An 8862-nucleotide genomic window follows, 5' to 3' on the forward strand; every position below is an offset into this window, starting at 1 on the left:
TGGAGCTCCCTCTGGTGTTATGATCATGGTATTCCTTGACCTTTGGGAAGAATTTTGACATGTACATGGGTACCATAGAGGTGTAGTGGATCTTGTAGACCAGGCCCATTGCAAGTAGCTGTACTCTGTCGTATACTCTAAGCCATCCTAGGTTGTCAAAGTGGGCAGAGGTGAGGTGGGTTCTAGATGAAAGGTCAAGCAGTAGTCTGACCAGTTTATTTTGCGATGTTTGAAGTTTTATTTTTAGCGCCTTGGAGGTGCTATGGTACCATGACGTGCAAGCATAGTCATAGTACCCTTGAATGAGTGCTCCTGCCAGAGTTTTCAGGGTGTTTTTGTTTACCAGAGAGGAGATCCGGTATAGGAATCTAGTTCTTTGATTGACTTTTTTATTACATTGGATGCCATTTTGTCACAGGAGAGGTTTGCCTCAAGAATAGATCCTAGGTATGTAATTTCCTTCTTACTTGTGACAATAATGTCGCCCACTGCAACTGAGAAGTCGTCGGATTTGCTGAGATTATGTTTCGAACCGAAGAGAATGGACTCTGTTTTACCCAGGTGTAATGATAATTTATTATCGGCGAGCCAGGTGCAGATTCTGCCGAGCTCGGAGCTGAGGGTTTTTTCAACCTGCAACCTGTTCCTGTCAGAGACCAGCAGGGCTGAGTCGTCCGCGAACAGGAACAAGTTGCAGTCACATGCTGATGACATGTCATTTACATAAATTAGGAACAGTAACGGACCTAATATGCTTCCTTGTGGAACACCACAGCTCACTGGGAGGGGGGGGGGACAGAGTACCGTTTACCTCCACCATCTGTTCTCTCCCCTCCAGGTAGGATTGCATCCAGCTCACCGATAGTTTATCAAAACCAATTGCTTTTAGCTTGTCAATCAGAATGGGGTGATTGACAGTGTCGAAAGCCTTTTGTAGGTCCAGCATCACCATGCCGCAGTACTTGCCCTCGTCCACCTCTTGTTTGATGTGGTCGCTCAAATAAAGAAGGCATGTGTCAGTGGAGTGGGATGTAGCATCACACTACTCAGCCTCCCCGGGAAAGTTTACTCTAAGGTACTCGAAAGGAGGGTCAGGCCGATTGTCGAACCTCAGATTGAGGAGGAACAATGCGGATTCCGTCCTGGTCGTGGAACGATGGATCAGCTTTTTACTCTCGCAAGGATCCTGGAGGGGGCCTGGGAGTACGCTTATCCGGTCTACATGTGTTTTGTAGACTTGGAGAAGGCGTATGACCGAGATCCCAGGGAGTTACTGTGGGAGGTGCTGCGGGAGTATGGGGTGAGGGGGTCTCTACTCAGGGCCATCCAATCTCTGTACTCCCAAAGCGAGAGCTGTGTCCGGGTCCTCGGCAGTAAGTCGGACCCATTTCCGGTGAGGGTTGGTCTCCGCCAGGGCTGCGCTTTGTCACCAATCCTGTTTGTAATATACATGGATCGGATTTCGAGGCGTAGTCGTGGGGGAGGGGGTCTGCAGTTTGGTGGACTAAGGATTGCACCATTGCTTTTTGCAGATGATGTGGTTCTAATGGCTTCATCGGTCTGCGACCTTCAGCACTCACTGAATCGGTTCGCAACCGAGTGTGAAGCGGCTGGGATGAGGATCAGCACCTCCAAATCTGAGGCCATGGTTCTCAGCAGGAAACCGATGGACTGTCCACTCCAAGTAGGGAATGAGTCCTTACCCCAAGTGAAGGAGTTCAAGTATCTCGGGGTCTTGTTCTCGAGTGAGGGAACAATGGAGCGTGAGATGGGCCGGAGAATCGGAGCAGCGGGAGCGGTACTGCAGTCGCTTTACCGCACCGTTGTGACAAAAAGGGAGCTGAGTCAGAAGGCAAAGCTCTCTGTCTACTGGGCCATTGTTCCTACCCTCATCTATGGTCATGAAGGATGGGTCATGACCGAAAGAACGAGATCGCGGATACAAGCGGTCGAGATGGGTTTTCTCCGCAGGGTGGTTGGTGTCTCCCTTAGGGATAAGGTGAGAAGTTCAGTCATCCGGGAGGGACTCGGAGTTCAGTCCAGTTGAGGTGGTTCGGGCATCTAGTTAGGATGCCACCTGGGCGCCTCCCTAGGGAGGTGTTCCAGGCACGTCCAGCTGGGAAGAGACCAAGGGGTAGACCTAGGACCAGGTGGAGGGATTATATATCTTCGCTGGCCTGGGAGCGCCTTGGGGTCCCCCAGTCAAAACCCCCCAGAATCTACACGCAAGGTCAATGTAATCTGTTTAGGGGGGCATTTACAGCGTGGCCTCTAACACCAAACTGCCCGTCGTATCCCTATTTTAGGCCCTCCAGCCACGGATGTCCGACCGCTAGGATAGCAAAACGGAGTGTATAGTGTAGTAGGTGTTGGTGGGCTGGTAGAACCCCAGAGCAGTATCTAAACTGCCCCTGGAGGGGAAACCCTGTGACGTTGGGAGACCCCCTGGTAATTAGGGCAGCTTCAGGTCCCACAATCCCCCCCAATGTTGATCCCCTTATACCAATTAAAACAATGCAAATGTAAAATCAAGCAGCCAGAGTCAAACATTAATATCACAGCAGTGATATTACCACATCAGCAGAGCATATTTCAATATCAACCACAGTAGCCAATATGAAACTACAGTTTAACCTTAGCAGAGTTTCTATTCCCCTCTAAACAATTTCAAATCCAAATGATCAACTAATAGGCGTATTTTGTCGCGTTCACACCAAAAAGAGCCGGTACTAAAATTAGTTCATGAGAACCTTTTTACCCCCACGAAAGTCCCTGCTAGAGAGCAGGGACTTTCGAGCGGCTCTCTTGTGAGAAAAGAGCTATATTTCTGATTGGCTGGGCGGATTGCAAACCACGCCCCGTAAAACTCCCAAAACGTTTTGTGAAGCCGCCATTTTATTATCCTCTCATTAGCATTATTAGCATTAGCCCAGCGCAGAAACGCAGAGAGACTAACTTATGGCAACACAAAATAAAACATGGGAGTGGTGGAGATGAGGAGGTGTCGGCGTTCTGGTGATTTACTCGGAAGGCTTCAGTAGAAGCTGCTGGGAGTCCCAGCAGCTTCTACTGAAGCCAGTCCCCAACTCCGGGGACTTTGGGCGGCAGTATACGCCGTGAAGTTGTTTGCGGCCTGCCAGTAAACCCAAAGCAGAAGAAGAAGAAGTGACGTCAGCGGCTTCATTTGCCTAATCCACCCCCAGGGACTTATTCTGGTGTGAACGCGATCTGTACTTAGTTCATGAGAACTAAAGAGTTCTCATGAACTAAGTTCTCATGAACCTTTGTGGGAAAAGTACTGCGGTGTGAATGCGCCTGATGTCAGCCTTTTCCAAGGAAGGGTGTTCTTTCCTCACTCTAAGCCCAAGCAGATACCTTCAGAGACCACGAGAGAGACCAGGAGTTGGGTCGAAATGTACAAAGTACAAACCGGTTTTATTAAGGTTTTAACAAAAATAGAGGATTACAAGACACAATAAAATAACAAAAGACACAAAGTCAAAATACAAAAGCAACAGGTTCACAAGTCAAATGTGCTAAAGCCGTCTAAAAGATCCCAAACCCAGGCCCAGGGCCCAGGGCTTGGGCCTCAGAAAACTTCCCCCAAGCTCTCAAGCCTTCAACCCTAAAAAAGCCCCCCTTTCTCTTAACACATCATCTTTTATAGGCTCTTCCCTCCTCCCTCTGTGCATCAGGTGGTTTCTCCTTTTCTATCTTTGAGGGAGAAGGAGGTCACATATGTTCAACTTTTACTTAATGAACAATTAAAAATGTAAAGTTAAAATAAAACAAATAAAGACTTATAGTAATAATATGCAATTTTAACAAGAGGGAATATGAACATTTTTCATGAAAGCAGAACACATTGTCATGTTTAGAATCAAGTTGTTTTCTTTAAACATTTAATTTCAAATATGCAAACGTTATACTTTAAATTATTAACAGAGACTTCATTTATTAACAGAGATAATACGGACAGCTTGTCTCTACGATTCGCTTGCCCAGGAAGTTGATTCGACCCTTTGCGTAGGCCGCCTGCATCCTGTGCTTCATTGTCTTCATACAGTGTCAAAAACCACAAGCACCTTTTCAGAATTGTGCCTGGAACTTTTACGCTTTTATTGCCCCATCTAGCATGGGTCAAAAGTTCAGGATGTTCTATCTAGTTTCACATGCCTGGTTTCACACGTCTGAAAAGACATGATGGAAACATACATCCTTTCTATTTACAGCCAATTTAGCATATTTGTATCAATAGTAAGCTTAATAGAGGTAGGTGAGGTAAAGGTCAGGTCTGACACGGCCACTTGAACGGCAGAACTGTCAACAATTGGTGGTTGTATTTTAATTTAAATCTGCGAAGTAACAAACTAAATCTGTAAATAAAGTAGCAAACTTTGAAAATACCCAATTTAAACAAGTTCTTCGTTTTTTTACTCTTTTTTAAGTACTTGTGTAAATGTACTTAGTTACTTTACACCACTGATAATTACGTTACATTTTAATCTATTACTCACCAAGCCTACACACTAATTTGGATTCATGTCCATTAATACAAGTGGACACGAAGGCGAGGATGAGCAACCCACTTATTTTATTTTTTATTGTTAATCCTGACAGTAGACTTCTGTACACTCCAGCCAGTAGGGGGCGGTAAACCACTAAATCGTTGCTCACAAATGCCAATTAAATAAGAAGTAGAAGAAGAAAACATGCAGCGGAAGTAAACAATAAACGCCTTTACCGTTAGCTCAGCGCTATCGATGTATTGAGTCAACTAATGTTGTATTATTTTAATGTGGTGAAACAATGACTTCTATTATAGCCACAATGTCTTCAGTTGACTTTTTGAGAGAGTTTGTTAACGAGCGACTCTCTGCTGCTGCTGAAGAAATATTTGGAGTTTTTCAGAAAACGATCGTAAATTACGAGGAGGAGATCAGACGGCAGCGGAGACTGCTGGATGTCGTTTTGAAACCGGAAATAAATATATACAGGATAGGTAGGTAACACGTACTAACTGCATTAACAGAAAACATAGACATTCGCAACGTTGCATGTCCTCAAGTTCCGTTATGTGTACAGCATTATCCTATTTTATTTGTTCTCTGTCCCTCCAGAGCTCCCACAGCATCCTGTCTGTGAGGAGCAGGTTCTCTCTGAGCAGCAGCTCTGTATTCAGGAGAGGAACTCCAGTCTGGACCAAGAGGACCCAGAGCCTCCACAGATTAAAGAGGAGCAGGAGGAGCTGTGCACCAGTCCGGAGGGAGAGCAGCTTGGACTGGAGCAGGACACTGATGCCTTCATGTTGACTGCTACCAAGGAGGAAAGTGAGCACCAGCTCCTCTCTCACAACTCTCATGTAGCTGAGAGCCAAGATCAGGAAGGAGGCGAACAAGACTCAGGATCAACTGGACATGCAGAGCCAAAACCACATCACAAAGGCAAAAGTCAAAGTAAAGATGTAAACAACATGAACTTGTCAGAGATGCACAGTGATACTCAACAGTCTTTAAAATGTGATACATATGGAATGTATTTCCAGGAAAAATCATCACTGGACAAACATCTGAAAATCCACACAATAAAAAAAACACTTTCTTGCAACATTTGTGAGAAAATATTTGCTAATAAATCAGAATTAATCATTCATACAAGAATCCACACAGGTGAGAGGCCATATTTGTGCCAAATGTGTGGGAAAGCTTTCAAAAAAAATAGTCACTTGAAAGAGCATGTGAGAATTCACACAGGGGAGAAGCCATTTTCGTGTCAGACGTGTGGGCAAGGTTTCTGTCGATCATCAGCTTTGAAAAATCATCTGAAATTCCACATGAGGGGAAGCCATGATCTTGCAAAACATGTGGGAAACGTGTCCGGTAAAAATGCCATATTCAGTAGTAACTTGGGAAGCCACACAGGAACACACACAGGGGAAACGTTGAATCCCTGTAGCACAGAGCCTCCACTGATTGAAGAGGAGCAGGAGGAGCTGTGCACCAGTCCGGAGGGAGAGCAGCTTGGACTGGAGCAGGACACTGATGCCTTCATGTTGACTGCTACTGAGGAGGAGGGTGAGCACCAGCTCCTCTCTCACAACTCTCATATAGCTGAGAGCCAAGATCAGGAAGGAGGCGAGCAAGACTCTGGATCAACTGGACATGCAGAGCCAAGACCACAGAATGAATATCACAAAATTCAATATAATAATGTAAACAACACAAATTTGTCAGAGTTGCATGGTTATACTGACTCGGGTTAAAAGCCTTTAAAATATAACAAATGTAGAAAAGATTGTAACTATAATTAATTACTTGAGAGACACCTGAGAACCCGCACAGGAGACAGGCCACTTACATTTAAAGCTTGGTAAATCTTTTCAACATAATGGTTACTTGCAGGGTTAGGAGTACTACTTTTTTTAAAAAAAGGTCTTCCATTACAATTACAAATGGCCTTTTAAACCATTCAAGTAACCTAATGCCAGTCTCACAAAATACAACTAATGGGACCTGATAACAGTCCATTACTTTTGTTTTGTATTGTCTTTATTAAATGCAATGACAATTGATCTGCAGGTCTCCCTTGAAAAAGAGATCATTGATCTCAATGGGATTTTACCTGGATAAATAATTTTTTTTAAATTGAAGATACAAGAACAAAATAATATCGATAAGATGGAGTAAACTTAAGTTGATGTAAGACGACAGAAATGCTATACTTTAGAAAAGAATAAACAAAGATATCTGGAAAACAAAAAAGGTATCTTCTGCTCATTGTTTTGTCTTTAAGAGAAGCCTGCCTTTTATTAAGCATATGTATGAAAAAATAAAAAATGAACGAGGAATGTGATTACGTCTTATTTCTGTAACTGTATGAGAATACAGTCTATATTTTTACATTTGATGATGTTATTACCAGGGTTGGAGGGATTACTCAGATACTTTACTACAGTATAGGTAACAATAAGACAGTGTCAAATGACTCAGTTACTTGTAAAAGTCCTGCATTCAAAAATTGTACTTACTTAAAAGCACAAAAGTATTGGCATCAAAATATACTTTAGGTACCAAAAGGATAAGTACTCATCATTCAGAATGGCACACATAGGCACCACATTTAAATGATTATATAATAATAATTTATGTATTAATGTGTTCATAACTTGACCTTGGTAAAGGTGTCTTTTATTATAATTATTTTATACACACCCACTAGCTTAACATATAGAAATGTATTGGTGAATTCTTAGTTTGCATTTTAATTTAAATCTGCGAAGTAACTAACTACATCTGTAATTAAATGGAGTGAGTAGAAAGTACAACATTTGTCTACAAAATGTAGTGCAGTAAAAGTATAAAGTAGCAAACTTTGAAAATTACTCAACTTAAATACAAATTCCTCGTTTTTTTACTCTTTTTCAAGTACTTGTGTAAATGTACTTAGTTAATTTACACCACTGGTAATTACGTTACATTTTAATCTGTTACTCACCAAGCCTACACACTCATTTAGTGGGAATGCTAACACAGCATTCCAACTATCTGTTATGCTACGCACAAAATTCTTTATTATTCCGCCGGGTTATTTTGCGCCTCTTCTTCTCCCACATTCCACATCGCAGAGACTCCGTTAAAACATCAAAACGTTCAGCTCGGTCGGGAATCGATGACTATTACTTTACTCATTCATAACTTTCATAATTCCAGAGATACATCCCATAATACATCCCATTTTTAACATGGAAGTCAATGGAGAACTCTTCAGACTTGAACAATCTTCATGCGACTTCAACTGCTAACTGTTCCTTCATACTTTCACTCAGAAACCTCATTCCAACTTTAAAATGTTACACATCTTTCTGACATTATTCGTGTAACACAACTTTGAAATCTGATACATACTTTTAGAGATATTAAACATTGTTCAGACCTTGGTAAAGAGGCCTTCAGATTTTAGAGTGTGTGATGTCACAGCTAGAGTGGAGGACAGATTTAATTTTGCCTTCATATTTTCTTTTAAACCTGCCATAATTCCCAAACCCTACATTCCTGAGACATAATCTATCATGAGAAACGTAGGAAAACATCTGGTAGCTTGACAGATAAAAAAAATTAAGCAAAATAATTAAACACAATGCCTCTTGAGGGCATGAAGTGACAAACACTTTCAACATGTCTCCATTAAACCCCATTGTAAGTTCAGCCTCACCTTTCCCCACCACAGCAGCCGCACACCTTTAGTTAAACTGCCAAAAAGGCCACATTATTAAACCGAAAGTACACAAAAAGTACACTTCAGATGCTCAAGTTCCTTGGCATGCTTCACGCTTTGAAATTTCACCGATATCTGTTAAGGTTCTTCAACAAAACGTTCACATGTAAGAGGTTTATCTCTCATTCAGAACAATGCAAATGCTCTCCGCTCATTGATCACCATGGAAACCTTTGATCTCTGGACACGTCGTTAGCTCAAATATAAAAACCTGTGTCATGGAACAAGATGATGTCATAACTCCAATTGACATAATTAGAGCAGCAGACGAATGACGTGGTCACTGGAGTTTAACAGACTGTCTCAGCTTATTCTTTTCAGTCTGATGGAGACTTCATACTGACTTCAACATGTTCCACATATATTAGACATTATTGGTGACGTATCGTATGCTTTTAGTTCTAAAGTTTTCAGTTCAAATATTCTGTTGCTTTTTCATGCATTTAGACTTTTATTTTCTTGTTCTTATTTCACATTCAAGTCCCCTCTATTCATGAACCCTTTAAAGTACTCAGCCACACCACTTATATACCAGGTATGACTGTTGTTATGTGAGTTAATCTTTCAAATACAAGGTTGCTTGTTTGA

This window comes from Gymnodraco acuticeps, unplaced genomic scaffold (genome assembly GCF_902827175.1).
Source record: "Gymnodraco acuticeps unplaced genomic scaffold, fGymAcu1.1, whole genome shotgun sequence".
Lineage (NCBI taxonomy): Eukaryota > Metazoa > Chordata > Actinopteri > Perciformes > Bathydraconidae > Gymnodraco > Gymnodraco acuticeps.